General features: G+C 42.8%; 1 protein-coding gene across 4 annotated transcripts in view; it reads left to right on the top strand.

Moving 5' to 3' along the window:
* LOC122569842 overlaps nt 1-15,796 on the top strand; it is a 300,923-nt gene that overhangs the window by 232,651 nt on the left and 52,476 nt on the right. The gene's annotated exons all lie outside the window — the stretch shown is intronic.

Genomic DNA, 15,796 nt, shown 5'->3' with positions numbered 1-15,796 from the left:
AGTCGGTTCTTATCTATCTGGCATCTGTGTGTTCGGTTATAGACGAAACAGCGTGTGTACACATGGGTACTCGGTCCCAATCTGCGGCAGGTATCTCTCTGATTCGCGAGCGGAGATAATCCGCGGTTATGTGTCTCCGCGCGACACACTTATTCAATTAAATCGACGACGATACACCGGACCGAATATACCCGGTACGATCGAGCGGTAACCTACATCGTGGGCCCGATTAATTGCATTCTAATAAATGAATAGATACCCGGTGATATTTATGATGATACGCCTCGCGTGACGGGTGAATTGTTAATTGAACGTCCGGAGAATAATCGAATATCGTGGTTTATGGTGTACCCGGTGGCGAAGATAATTGGGTAGAGACAGAGATTTGTGTTTCGTTGGCAACATTGAAGAGATTTTTTATAGACGAGATGTGTGTGAAATTCTAACTGAAGATAGAAGTTACAAGTTGGAAGGTCGAAGGTAGCTTGAATTTTGTTCAGAATACGACGACGACGTTCGCTAAACTGTAATTCCTGCGATTCGATCTTTTAAGACAAGCGGTTAAACTGTTCGAAGGTGCAAACTTCGAAAGGAATCTTATAGTTCAATGAACGTCGATGGATTTTGTATTTTCAAAAATAGGTAATTTTCTGTAAATGACTTAAAACTGCAATTGTATCGTACGAATGTATAGATGAAATTTGCAGATCTCGTTAATAAGAGAGCCGCGATTCGGTTTCACGGTATTTAAAGGTATTTTTATCCGACAAGAAGTGTTTCAATGTACAAAGTACAACCTGTTCATCGAACAGCATTGATTTTAGCCTCGAGGCGATCTCTTTACAATTTCTTTTCATCCATCGGTTCGTGAGGTGAGCGGCACATGACCATGCTGTGAAATTACTTTTACACGGTGTTCGAAAATAATTAGGAGACACGGCGTTTTCAGGTGTAGCTTAGGAAAACGTAGCGAACGTTATAAATCAAATCACTTGTAACATACGAACAAAGTTACTTGAAAAACTTCGTCTGTGCCACTATGTGCGAAATACAGTAATTACTGGTAAATTCCAATTCATTCCAGTGACTACCACAATCTAGTTACATAAGCGTCGAATAATGACAAAGTCAGTCGAGTAACATACTCATAATTCTTAAAAACCATTAGGCACAAGCCTCTATATCATCGAGTCTCGTTACTTGTTCGTTCGAATGAGGAAAAACGTTTGGAACGTTTCTGTCGAGACGTAAAATCAACAATTGCAATTAGAACCTTCGAATCTGTTAAATACGTTAGAAAAGTTGTTAACTCATCGAAAGGCTCGAATATTAGCCACTTTAGCGAATTATGATGGATTCTTGGATCTCGTGGTACCGTGATTGGTGAAGATTCAGCCGGACGGACGAAGATCCTTATTACAGGAAATAGCTTCGGAGCCAGTCGTGTCATTAAGTATGCAAGTCGCGGCCACAGGCACGGCTCTACCTCCGGGAACGTCTGTGCAACGTCGAAAACTTCTAATCTACCAGCTAGGATACACCTCCTCGATCGTTTATTTCTTCACGTTCTCGCTCTATCCTGGAAATAATTATACGCTATTGATCGTTATTGAGCGACTCCAATAGCCCGGAGCTTTTTTGTCCGATTCGTTCCATTCCGTTCCCTCCGCTAGATATAATACATAACCATTTATATTATTTATACGTTTCATTCGGACTCATTTTCATTGCTTCAACATTGCTGCTTTTTATTCGTCTATGTTAGATGCAAGTATTTAGATGTGTAAGTAATCTGATGTAATTGTATGTAAATATTTGATTGATACATTTTTCGTTTTAATCCGGATACTTAATTTACCGACAGTATGTATCAACTATGGCTAACGCGCCGTTTCGTTTACATATTTGCACTTAATTAGACTTCGATCTACAGCCACAAGCTTGGTTACGTTCAGTCTGTCTCGAGCCGTCATGAATGCCGGAACGAAATAATATCGGTGAAACGAAGTAGTGTTCGTATAATTAATCTCGGCTACATACATTTATCGTAATTAATAAATTCAAATTGATACTCGTCTGACTTCAACGGTGTGAAATTTTAAATAAAATTGGATAAGCAGATAAGGGGAACAAATTTTTAATGACGGAGTATTTACTTGACATTTAAATGACAAGAAAAGAAATCTAAAAGGAAAGAATATTTCACGTTTCAATATGTTACAAATACGCAATATAGTCAAACAATCTGGTTCGACTATGATATCCGACTAAATTATGCAAATCCGCTGACGATAATTATCGCGATAAACTAGCAAAAAGGAACTGCTGGCAATGTAAACGTTTTGCAATTCAAATCACGGCTATCTCATTTGTCGATAAATGGTTGAGGTAATAAGTGTACCGCAAGAAAAGTGGTGATTCGAAATCTAACACCCGACTACGTCAGCAGGGACTAATCTTTAAAGCTTTCCTCGCCGATGCGAGTGTCTTCTGGTTACAGCTGTAATTACATGGAAGGTAATTAACATATCAAAATGACGTTAAAATTCTCGTGAACGGTACCGAAGCAATTAGAAAGAAACTGAAAATTACACAGGAATCAACGCATTATCCGTGTACTCTAATGTAATTAAAGACTCGGCAGCGCTGTTGACCTGAAAATCCCTGAATTATAGAAAAATTATTCCAATTAGACACGCGAGGCACTGTTCCGTGTTTAACTCTTTGCTTTATCTTTTCGAGCCACACTTTTCCTATGAATTATGAATTCTAACTTCGCTTCTAAACGATCCAAATTATTCTGACACTTTCAAATTCAACGCTGTAATTCCGCAACTGTAGTAGTTTGCCGACATAACAATCAATAAAAGATTATTGCTGTCCTAAAAACTTCAAATCTTCTGACGAGACGTAAGCACCAAAAATCTCAACTGACAACGATAATTGCGAATCGAATCGAATCGACGTGCAGTCACTCGTATTTTGCCAGTCCAAATACAGGCCGGTCATTAAATCGAAATCGATGTTTCGGAAACGGAAGGTGTGGGCAATGTGGCGCAAGTATCATGACCAAGTAGGAGGGGCGTGCGGCTTGTTGCGGCGTAGGTACGTCTTGACGCGCGATCGGACCGGGCATCAGTGACTCTTTCTCTGCCGGCAGCATCCGATCGTTCTGAGGTCTCGCTCTCGTCTGAATCTCGCGGCTACGTGCGTGCTCGCGGCCGATTACCGATCCCGTGATCGATTACCGAATCCGTGAGCGATTGTCGAACTCGCGACGTATCAATCGGTCGCACGACACGCGTGACCAACCGAACAGTTCTGTGTGTCAAGAACCGATCGTCGACACATCGATTTCTGGACCAAGAAAATTCAGAAGAAATTAACAGGGGTGAATCGTGGATGTCTTATTTGTTCGTAGTGACGTACTTGTGTATGAAACGAGGAGGATGTCTAATTACAAGGTTATTTTTCGGGGTACGAGAATTTCCGGATCGAGAGAAGAGAAATAATTTTGATCAGTGATTGATTAATTGGTAAGATCGTCGATTATCTTTATGTTGATTGTATTTAGTAAATAACGATCGTGTTTATCTATGAATGTTAGAAGAACGTGCTTACCGATAGTGAAGGTGGATGTTCGTTGAGAGGTAGGCTCTAGCTAGTTCATTCATTAATTTCTGCTAAGATATACCTGGTGTGTTACGGATGTTGATACCAGGTGCGAAAACAAAGGGTAACATTGAATAAAATTTTAGACGTTGTCGACCGTGCTGTTAATATTATGCATTTATGCGCATGTATTTCAAGAACAGGAGAGTTGATACATATTTATAACCTACATGATGTATTAATGTATAGATGAGAGCAAAGATACTCTCTTACTGATACTCACACCTTATGAGAGCAGCTTAATATTCTTCCAAATCGACGTCTTATTATGAAATACTTCTTTGAAGTCACAGTTTAATGTTTCAATATCATTCAACCATATCTTATAGAGTAAAGTATTTTCAAATGTTATAAACAGCTGTTCAAAAATTTCATATCCTTTTACAAGCAAAGAAATAACATTTTTATTTTATATCTTTAAATTATGTCGTAGACGCATAAACATCCGGAGTCTGCTCGTCGTAATACAAAATTTACCTCGATTACACTTCACCCCACACCATGAAACCATTCCACGTTTGCACAGTCTACGTGCAGACCCTTTCGTGTATTCACCTTTCTCCAACCCTGTTACCCAGTACCCCCCTTTCGATCAACGAAAGTAAAACCAAAAAGCGTGCCAGAGCCGGAGGGTAAAGAGTCAGGTGTGGAAGGGGTGGTTCACGAATCTGATGGAGATAACGATCGCGGCGCTCGGAGCAGCAAGTAGCTAGCAGGTACTCAAAATCGGCCTCGAACGAGAGAGAAGAGACCGGTCCGTAAACACTTGTACGCGACGTCCTACGGTGACTCGCGGAGGGCTTCCATGGCTCGGCATGTTCGAGACCACGCTGTGTGGTCCTCTTAAGGAGGCTGCGCAAAGTCCAGGGTACCGGACCAACAGCCACCCGAGCGACGAAAGGGGAGATACGATGGCAAAGAAGGGGAGGAACGAGGGTGGGGAGAAAGGTGGCAGCATGTGACCCCGAAGCGTCGTCCCGAGGAGACTCGCCTCCTAAGGTGATTTACGTTTCGCCAATGGCGCCTTTTGTCTAGCCAGCCGGCTGTCAGACGTGTTTGATTTTCGCAATATATTATACGCTCGACGAATTATACTGCGCCCGGTCGCGGCCATAATTCAACGGCGACGAAGTGACGCGCGAAGCTGTTCGACGACGCGACCGATTCTGCGAACGAGCCAGGACCGGAAACGTCGTTCCCCACGCGCCACGATCGTGTCTGTCCCGACCGTTCCCACGACCACGTGGATAAATCCTCAGGGATTGAGCTTGTTTTGCTTGATTTTTGGCTGATGAACTATGTATATGGTGTCCTTTGTCCGAAGGAGATAGGAGATGACTGGGACGATCGGTGTGGGTGATGTCGCTTGGATGGAATGCAAATGCGATTGGAGAGGTACAATGGTCAAGTCGATGTTTATGTAGTAGCGAAATGGCAAGGATGGATCGCGTGTGAGAAACGGGGAAATGGTTGATTCTCGTGAGAAGATGTCGATTTCTCTATATTTTAATTCAGGGAAGACGTAACCATGCATTGGTTTTCCTAGGTGAAAACTTCGACGTGGCTGATTTCATTTGTTTCGTAATAACATAGCTGTCTTGTTACAACACTTCTCGGATGTAGACTAAACACGACAGAATCGTAGATACTTAGCATAAAATAATATTCGGCCAAGTCGTGATCGAGATCCTCCAGTTAAAATCGTATGATAATATTATTTTCTTAGAAAATATTTTAAATCCAAATACTAAAACATTTCGATGTCCAATTTCGTCCAGCAATTCTATATCTAAAATAAATATTCCGGGATCCATCACATCCGCTGAATCAGTATTTTTTTATCCAATACAAATTTTAATCCGGTTTAAAACATATTTGTATTGTACAGTTAACATATTTTAACTCCAATCCGTAACTCTGAATTTCTTTATATTAAGCGGCTAATTTTTCACGACAATCGCATGTCCAAAATAAATATTCGTCCGATATAAATAAGAAGATCTACTCGTATCAAAGAAAAAGTCGTCTCCACGTTCTCAGCACCTTATTCTATATTCATCGAATTGCGAATCCTTCCGTCTATAGTTTTACGATGAAGCGTCGCGTAATTAAAACGCGATCGCCACGTTTTAGAGGCTTCTCGTGCGTCTGTCGCCTTTGCTTTTGTTACCCATGGGAATCCCCACGAATTCTCGTGGAACAGCCGGATAATTAAAGAAGCATGCGAGGGCCAGACTAATTTCATCCGACGAACATCGTGCTACGATTCGAACAATGCCCCCTGCATCGACCGTAAGTAGGAAACGCAGATATAAACGCGCGTTCCTTCGCGCGTAATTGGGCGCGTGCATCGCTGTTTGAAAGTGCTTGTCACGTTAAGTGGTTCCGTCGCGAGTCTTATCTTATCGGGGGTAGTAGAGATTGGTGAAACAACTGCGTATCTCACTGTACGACACGTTTCTTGAAATTACTTCTTCAACCTGGTTTTTTTCGGTTACAGTGTATATGTACTTAAGAAATTTTGGAGGTGGAAATAAGAGAGTTGAAATTGAGGTCCCGTTTTAAAGAATGCGGTTTTGAAGATACGTTTAGTTTGGTTAGGGTTCGTTGTGTGATTACGACGTTGTAGAAAGGATATTTTTCCACGATATTTATGTTCAAGCCTAGCCATTTTATCATATTAGATTATCAAAAAATTCGAGGACGATTCTACGATGCCTAACAATGTTTCTACTGTATTATACGACCATACGTTAAATCGAATACTTGAAACTCTTTCCAATAAGAATAAAAATTCATCTGCAAGAAATTCGAGATTGAAACTTCGTTTGAATCGTCAACGATACATTTTTCTTACGAAGGATTGAAATGTTACACTTTTTCTACGTATATTCGATCGACTAACTGAACTTTTGTTAGGCTAGGAATAAAATTATAAATGACCAAGACTTAGTGGGTGATTAATATAATTAATTCTAACGATGATTCTAGCGATTCTACTTGGAGAGGAAACGGGGATTCGCGGCACGACAAATGGGATGCGAAGAGATCACGAACGTACCCGTTTTTCGAGAGTGAAACTGCGTTCGAAAGTCCGCGGCGCACGGCGAAACGAAAACTGATCTCGTACAAGGCGTCCTTTAATTGGTCACGTTCGATCCGCTTATCAGCGGGAACGCAGGATCGGCGAAACCGAGTATTCCCTACAAAGTGTTCCCGTGGGAACGATCGTTAATTGTCCATAAAATGCACTCTCACCTGGCACTGTGCTAAAAGCAGAACCGTGTTCGCCACGGAAGAATCACGTATCCGCGAGAGGACAACGATCATCCGAAAGAAATAGCTCCTGCCCCGTTCCCCGCCCCTCTTCTGTCACGTTTCTACCTTCGATAGTTTTGCAAGGGTGTCGATGAATCTTTCGTTAGCGATTACTACTATCCCAACTACACAAGTATTGCATGGAGTATCAAGGAAATAGGAAAGCTTCAACCATAATACTTTTATTTCAAATAACGAGCTTTACAAGGGTCAATTTACGATACGGATGTTTGCAGCAACTAAGTAAATTAAGTAGCTTCGAGAAATTATTAATCGCAGCAAACTCTTGTAATCTTCTCAACGTATCCTTTTGTAATTAATTAATATCCTCTCGCAGTTCCATCGGTAATTAATTCCCACCCTCTAGATTCGATTACCTAGATTAATTTCGTATTTGAATCTGGAGAATCGGAATTAATTAACAAACTGTAGGCTCGTGATTCGAACATGCGTAAAAATTGGCAAGTGCCTTTCTCAGCCTAAAATGTATGTCATTGTTTAGAATTATCCGTGTCCGTGACAAGAAGAAGAGGAAAAAGAATTTATATAAGAAGCGGTAAATGCAAGAAAAGTAGGTAGTAAAAAACGCGGTCGCATGTAAGATGGTAGAGGAATCGAGGGAACCGTTTAGCCAGTGTAAACATTTTATTACACGCCGGGGACGGTTGTATTCCCGCGAGCCGACCGAATGAATCGCGGCATTCCTCTCGGCGAGCGTTGCCGAGGATGAGAAGCCCCCTTTTCCTTCGCGTTCGAGAGCAAACAAACCGTGTATCTTTATTACAGTAATAACTATAATCTCGAGTCCCAGCGGAGAACCCTTCCTTCCATATACGATACACCCAGTCGTCGGCTCTCTTCCTCGAAACTGCGTAATCAGTTGCCGTCTACTTCACTGAAAGCAGCTCTCCTCACTTTGAATCACCTTAACCGACAGTACGGTAGGCAACCGTGGTTGAACACGCTCGCGACTTACACACGGAGGAACGCGCCGCGTCGGTGTTCACTGTCATTAGAGGAGGGAACCGCGATTAGAGTTGAAATAGACTCCGGGCCTGATACAAACGACTCGCGATCAAATTGATTCGGTTGCAATTTCCGTGGGCTTCTTCTTCGCTTCCAACCTTTCCTTTTCCCATCCTTTCGTGGCTTTCTTTCATGTAAATCCACCGACGATGCCTCGTAAGTGGCCCACCTTTTTGCCCTCGCCGCTCTGACAATTATCGCTGGTTAAGAAGTATGATTTAGGTCGACGATCCACGGTTTGTAAGAGACTCGGATTATATGGATCCTCTTAACGGCCGGTATCTTTTTTCCCCTGCGTCTTTATGATCGCTGGTTACAAGTTACTTTGTAACGCGTTTCGTTTGTTGCGATTCTTGTAAATATAAAAGACATATCTGAATGAGTGGTACATCCACACGGAAGATTACATTATGGACGAGAGTAAGTCGAGAAAGGAGGATAAGGTTCCTTCGTTCGGCAACGAGCTTCTCAGAAAAATGTCAAGCTTGAAAATTCCTTGTGTACTTAATTATTAAAAAACTTCCATCTTTCCAATTCACTCTTACGCATAGAATACGGTAGTTGCAGATATTCTTAAACACGCGTTCCAAGTATTCGAAGGATCGGTCGTATATCTTTTCGCAATAAGAAGAATCGCCAGTTCCGTGCCAAAAAGGAAGAAACCGAAACGTAAAGCACGCGCATTCCGCGTTCCAAAAAATTCCACCTTACGTTCGTAGCAAGCTTCAGGTATCCGTAAAATCAAGCCCAGTGCCACACATCCACAAATCTCGGGTCCCGAACAACCGTTTAAACATCGGAACGACCTCAGAAACGACAAGAGGCAGTGAAAAAATATCATGGCGGTGCGGTACACCGACGCGCGGCAATCGGTGGAGGCTCGTTAATTTCACGGGAGGATTTACAAGCTAGTGAACGCCTACCGTGTGTGCGTATTGCCTAGCGATCATTCCGCAAGCCGGCAGCGTAAAACCCGCGCTACTAAGCTACAGAATTTTATACGGTGAATTTCATTGTGCTGTCCGCGTGAGAGAGGGTTGCAGAGGATAAGGGTGCGATATCCAAGGGATTTCGTTTCGCTCGTGGTGTCTCTCGTTAAGACATTCGCGCCTGTTAATGGACCGGCGCGCGACCAAGTAGCTTTAACGCAAACTGGTCGCCATACATGGCGCGGAAGCGACTGCTACTCTCATAAAATATGACGCGTATCTTCTTATTAGAAGTAAATTGTATCCTCATTACCTGGCGCGCTTCTAGCGCCGCTATCTCTTTCTCTATTCCCTCGTGGTTCTCCCGCCTCCCTTCCTGGCTCGTTTTCATTTTGTTTAATCGCGATCTGACTCGAGCAAGGCAACTAATCAGACCACCGTTTGCAATCAGATTCCACGGAATATTAATAGTCTGGATGTTCTTTCTAGGCTTGTCCCTGCGTCCACTGTCGCAGCGTCGATAACACGCAAAGTGGACGTTGGAATGTACCTAGTCCTGTTATAAATATTGGTATAAATATATCGAATAGCAATTTTAAGGATACAGGAAAAGTTATAATGCGTAACTAATAGGAATTTACTAAGATCTATACACGCATCAATTTAATACTTATTTGAAATAAGGAAAACAAATTGACCGATGTTAGCTGAAATAACTAGTCTTTGCTTTGATATGAATTCACAAACGATATTCGAGAATTCGCTCGGTCCGTAAACGGACAGTCTCTGTTCGATTCTTAAGAATTCGTCATAATACTTCAGTGGCTTCAAAAAGTCGAAAATCTAATTAACGCACTTATACGGAGCATCTGCTGAGATGCGAAACCAACTATTACTATTATTATTAATTTCTATTATTTATACGACGATGCAAGATTTTTTAAGCAATCGTTCAAAATGTCTGATAAACAAACAAAAATTATAACAGGACGAGACATGTAGAATGTTGAGAAATTTTGAGAACTGCTTAGGTGAGAAAGTAAGTGAATATGTGGCTGTATTATTCAATAAAAGATCGTTGAATAGAGAGGAAGATAGAGAAAAGGGATCACACGGAGAGATTTCACGGAGATATATCACGGAGGATTATTTCATAGAAACGAATTGTGTAGGTATAAGGTGGATAACGGTGATTGAAGTAATTCGCGGATACGTAGGTCAATCGATCGTTATCAATCGACCCGATTCGTTAGCGCGTTTAGAGTATCGGTCTGGTGCTCGCGTAACGCTGCATTTAAATCACCAAGCTGCATACTTGTTGCCTGATAAAAATCAGCCGGTACATTGATCGCGGGTAATTTATGAGCTGCCGTGTTGGGCATACCAGAGCGCTTACATAATTTATGAAATCGTCGTATAATATCTGGCTAGTCCTCTGTTCGAACGTGTTGCGCCACAAAAAAAAAAACGCGTCCGCAGTCGCTTGTCTGTCACAGGATTTTCAGCTACGAGCCGTTCGCGAAAGATAAATCACCGTCAATCTTATACCAGGTCTTTGCAGATTTGATTATTTATTAGAATTCATAGACAGAGAATTATGGGCCATTGTATGCAAAGTAGACGTGCACCAAAATACTCCTCCGCGGTTCTACTTAATTCCTGGTGTATTCTCGTACTACCTGTTCGGTGCGATATATGTAGATAATTTTAGAGCGATCATAAAATGTGAGATAGGAAGTCAGGCTATCTGAATCGTTCAGCGTCGAATATGTCAGAAACATATCTATTTCGTACAGAAATAGAAACTTGAAATACTACAATTCTTAAGTGTTAAATGTCATCGCAATTCCTCTGAAATCCGTTATTTCCTTTACGCCAACTAGTAGCAAACCTTCGATGCCTAAAAAAGGACTATCGTTTGTATACGCTCATTAGCAAACGTAAATATTAACAAATGTCCATCATGATACTCTCGCGTTTCTCACAACAAGAGCAACAAGAGCAGCTATCTTCACGAGTGCACCCAATCTGGAGCGCTCCAGAGATTCGTCGGTCACCCACCATTAACATTACTCGAGACTAATTGGATGCTCCTTCGAACGACATTAGCGTACCACGCGTGTCGTATACATTACCGCGCGTAACTTTAACCGTTCAAAAACATCGAGAGAAATGATCCTCGTCCGTGTACAAAATTGTTTCTCTCCTACGGGCGATCGGCCAAGTCCATTCAGAAGGATCGAGACGAATGTCGTCCGCCTCTCTTTCTCGATCGCCAACGAGAACGAGAATGAGCCTCTGGGCTGTGCGATTACTCATTGAAGACGTTGATTGCGGCTACGGCATACTTACCGAATCTCATCGTCGGCGGCCGAGCGAAGCAATAAAACGCGCCCGGCTGAATTTCGACGTAGCTTCCTCATTTTTTCTCTCTCTCTCTCCATCTCCTTTTTTTTGCGTTTCGCGCAGAGAAGCACTATTTTACGGCCTGTTAAAGGCCCGAGTAATTGTTCCATCGAGAACGAGCACTTGTCCCGGAGACTAATGGCTACTATTCGCTCGTCGCATGCTGGATCGCTCTTCTCTCTCACGGTGTCGTCAATTTTCGACCCAAAACCACGAACATAGTCCTCTACAGCGAACTTTCGTTCGTTTCCTTGAATTCGACGTTATGCAACGTGTTTTTCGGACGTGTTACATGTAGCTGAGGGAAATAACACGCTCTGTACTTTGCTTTCTACGTCGAAATTTCGGTATAATTGCGAGCAGGTATCTTTTTGCGTTGTGTAATCGAAACTCTGCTGTTCTCTTTTCTTGGCTGAACCTTTTTTGTATCTTTCCGCGTTGCGCGAAGCATGTAGTGATAACAGGATGCCTTGTCTTTAATGTATCTTAAATTCCTTGTTGAATTTCCCTGTCAGCCATTTGCGTCATTGTAACTTGATAAAGCATTCGAACATTCAAGTTTCTTGTAGGTTGCCTGACTTAGTAGACACTCTCGTCACAGGGAATCGATTAAAACTCGTTCATCGATACTTTTCGTAGGCGTCCATGCATAATCAATACGGGAACTCCCACTGTTTTGCATTTCTCTCTGAAAGTGTTATGACACGATCCTTTGTAGCCACTTTGCCTGAATATTGATCAGCGAAACTTGTATAATTAAATTACGAATCGATTTTATCGATACAATAGACGTGCCAGACTGTTCTAGAGTTATCTGTTTAATCATAGAGACTCGATCATAGAGACTGTTCCCGAGATACAGAGACAAGGTAACGTAACGTCAGTGTTGAGATACCTATAAATACGCGTTATAGAAGCGAGAGATGCGCTTTAATGTATCCGCCATTAATCCTCCGTATACTTACACGCCGTAGCTTCGTGTAAATAAACGTTAGCCTGCGCTAATCTCGCCTGACATCGGGCTGACCGATAGACCGATTGATGCGACTATCGATGCGAGAATCCAGCGAACTTTCAGCGACAGGGAGCCACCGATTCTCGCGTGGGTGACCCATCTCATGCTATTGATCCATGTTCCACCACTGGGCACGGTTGCTTTAGTTACCGATCCCAGTCCTACCTACAGATCCAGTCGATGTCTGTGCCTTGGAAAGATTAAAATGAAAAATCTGTTTGCGTTTTTTTACTCATTTTCTCGGTACTTTCCTATACACGATACACTATGTATTAATTATTACGTATTTTGAACGATACAGCAGCACGTACGAACAACCAAGAATCATCTTCTATAATGAAAGCTTCGTATAATTTATGCTACGAAGTCAAAATGCTGATTCACTAGAGGTACGACGTGATATGCCACGCGCAATTGAAAATGCACGAACCTATTGTACAATTATATAAACAAAACTAATTACGCTATGCAATCAGACATCGATTCTCGTTCTTTCCCCTATCCCATTTATCTTTCATGAGATCAGCCCTATTTCAAAGCCCTTAACGAAACCAGCAATCATGCCTATAACAGAAACTCCATAGGGGTCATAAAATTATCGTCAAAAGCGAGGATCCTGGCCTGTAAACCTACTGAGCACCCCGAATGAGGATGAAAGGGAGATGAACACGAGCACCCTAGGGTCGATGATAAAAATTTGGGTCTCGATGGGTCTCCGAGCTAAGCGATCATGTTCCTGGTTCGACGTCCTTTCCATCTCGTCCACGCCACGAATGTGGGACGATAAAACGAGGCTCGCCCCAACAGCCAAATGAGGCGGCATCGTAAAACGCGCGTTTCGGGAAAGGTGCATCGAAGAAGGTCTTCATTCAGCTTGGCAACAAAGAGCGCTTCGGTCGCTATGTGGAACGTATTCTATTTAAGAAACTATATGCTTGCTATAAAACTTATCGGTGTGATCTTGACAATGAGCGCTTCATATAGAGCGCGAATATAAAAGAACCGAGGACGTATTCTTGTTATACACAGACGAACATATTCAGACCAGTGAAAAAGTTTATGGACTGGATCGTTTAGTCATTAACTTATTTGAAATCGATCTGCAACTAAAGGTTCATCCCTGTGAATGGATATTTTGATATCTTGATAGCTTCCATTACTGTCCATTACTTTTTTATCTTAAAACCAACACCACTTTGTAATTTCATACAATGTTTTCTGCAATACTACTTCTGCGTGATCCTATTTCTCTGACCAGTTTCTTCGGTACTGTCCGATAATGATAACACGAATTCCTTCACGTGACACATACGATGCGTCACTGATTGTATTGAGTAGACATTATACGACGCACACGGTGCGTCAGCAATTTCAGCAAATTCACTTAACCAATATATCTTTGCGTTATCTATCGCCGAATTATTGACTTTTAACTGAACTGTTTCTTGGAAATTGAACATCGATCGTGTCGATATTTATATAACGAGATTAAGAAATCACCAAAAAGCGAAGTTTATTAAATTGGTTTGTGAGAGGCTCGTTTGCGTTCACGAAGATATCAAAATTCATAATCCGCCGTTATCCACCAGAAACAGCAATTTCGCACGTTCCTCTCACTCACACCCTCTTCCACCCATCCGTCGTATTCTCAAACATCCAACACCCACGCGAATACGCACGACCCGAGACGCGGATCGCCAGCAGATCACGACCCCGTGATTTCGCGTGGAAGACAACTTTCGCAGGATGCCTGTAGCGTGCAGAAGGTGTCCATATTAATTCATGATGGCGCGTTATCGGACATTCCTCGCTGACGATAGGATCGTCCATTCTCGTGAGAAGATGCGACGCAGGCGGAAGCGACGCGCGCCACGCTCGAATCTAAATACCTGTCAGCCGTGTGTTTACACGGCACGACGTGGCCGCGCGATAACGCGCACGTCGTTTGCACACGCTTGCACCTGCACGCGCTTCCATCGTCGCAGTTTTATCGCATTTCGCGGCCCAGTAACCCGCATAACCTGCGAGCTTATGATCCAAGAAGTTTCCGCTTAATCCTTAAAAGGATGGGACAAAGTGTTCGTTTCTGTGAGATTCGATTTCATAGCTTCAAGCTATCGACTGGTCGAAGAACAGCTAGAAGACGAAGATTATTTTATTGGCGGTGAATGGAAACGGGAATTTATGTTTCTTGGATCTGATCGGTTGCTTGGATATTGTTTCGTTGTTTGTAAGGGGCGTAGGTTAAGGAATTTCTGCTTAAGTTTGGTTTTGTGAAATGCTGTAAGTTTACCACTGTGAATTGTTTCGGTCTACTTCAAGATCCGTGTTTATATTCGTGTAGCTTATTAGACTTGTCGATTTTAAACATAATGGTTTATGAGAACAGGCTTGTAGGCTTGAAATATAGTGTAGCATAGTTCAAGTTTCATCTTCATCGTAATTGTAGCAAGTGACTTACGGGCGTACGTTGTCACGCTAGAATATTGCGATATCCATATAAAAAGATCCATTAAACTTACGCAACGAAGTTACAAGAACGTCTATACTCCTCCGATTTTTATTAACGACGATGCCATTAAGTATATAGCTGTAAGATCACGAAATTTCCTCGATCACGAGTATCTTAAAGCTGGTTCATAAATCAAGAAATCCAAAAGCATCGGGACCTGCAGTAGTCGCTAACATTCTCGTTCGTTACTTTCTACTCGATCCTCGTCCCTCGCTCCTCCATGATCCATCTCTGGGTAACCATCCTTCAGCCGGTCGGTCGCAATTACCGGCACACTTTTTCAAACGACCAGCCAAATCTCGGCGAATTAATCCCACTCGCGGCGTTCCTCTCGCGCGTCCACGCCTCTGTCCGATCGTCGTCCGCCTAACGCGGCCCAGTGACCCGAAAAACCAAGCTTTGCCCGTGATCTGACACGTTTTGCGGTCCTTCCACGGACAAACTAACTGGCTTCCTTCGTTCAAGCTCCTCGACGTCGACAACGATGACGATAATCGCGAGGACGATCTCGCGCTCCTCCTTCCACGTGCTCTTCGTACTCGATCGGCACATTCTCTCTTCCAGCTGTTCCCGTTAATTATTCTCGCGGACTTTTCGCTCGCCGCCACGTCCAACCGCAACGACGAATCATTAATCACGCGTGACACGCCCGTACCAGCGATCTAATTATCGGCTAAAAGAGCACGCGGATACCCGCGCCGAGCTGTTGCCCCGGGGGTAACGCGTGCTCGGCAGGTGAACCTGATCTATCGCCAAGAAACTGATTTTCCGTGCTGGAAAATCGAATCGATAGAGTTTTGTTTCGTCGAGTTGCGAAGAGAAGATGTTGCGTTGCTTCTCTGCTCTTTGATCTTCGTTTTTTCCTTTCCAGCAGAATAGGAAATAATTATGAGGTTTGCAAGGTGTCGAGAATGGAGT

This window comes from Bombus pyrosoma, linkage group LG7, assembly GCF_014825855.1.
Source record: "Bombus pyrosoma isolate SC7728 linkage group LG7, ASM1482585v1, whole genome shotgun sequence".
Lineage (NCBI taxonomy): Eukaryota > Metazoa > Arthropoda > Insecta > Hymenoptera > Apidae > Bombus > Bombus pyrosoma.
The sequence above is the reverse complement of the archived record's forward strand: the minus strand, read 5'-3'. Positions and strand labels throughout refer to the sequence as shown.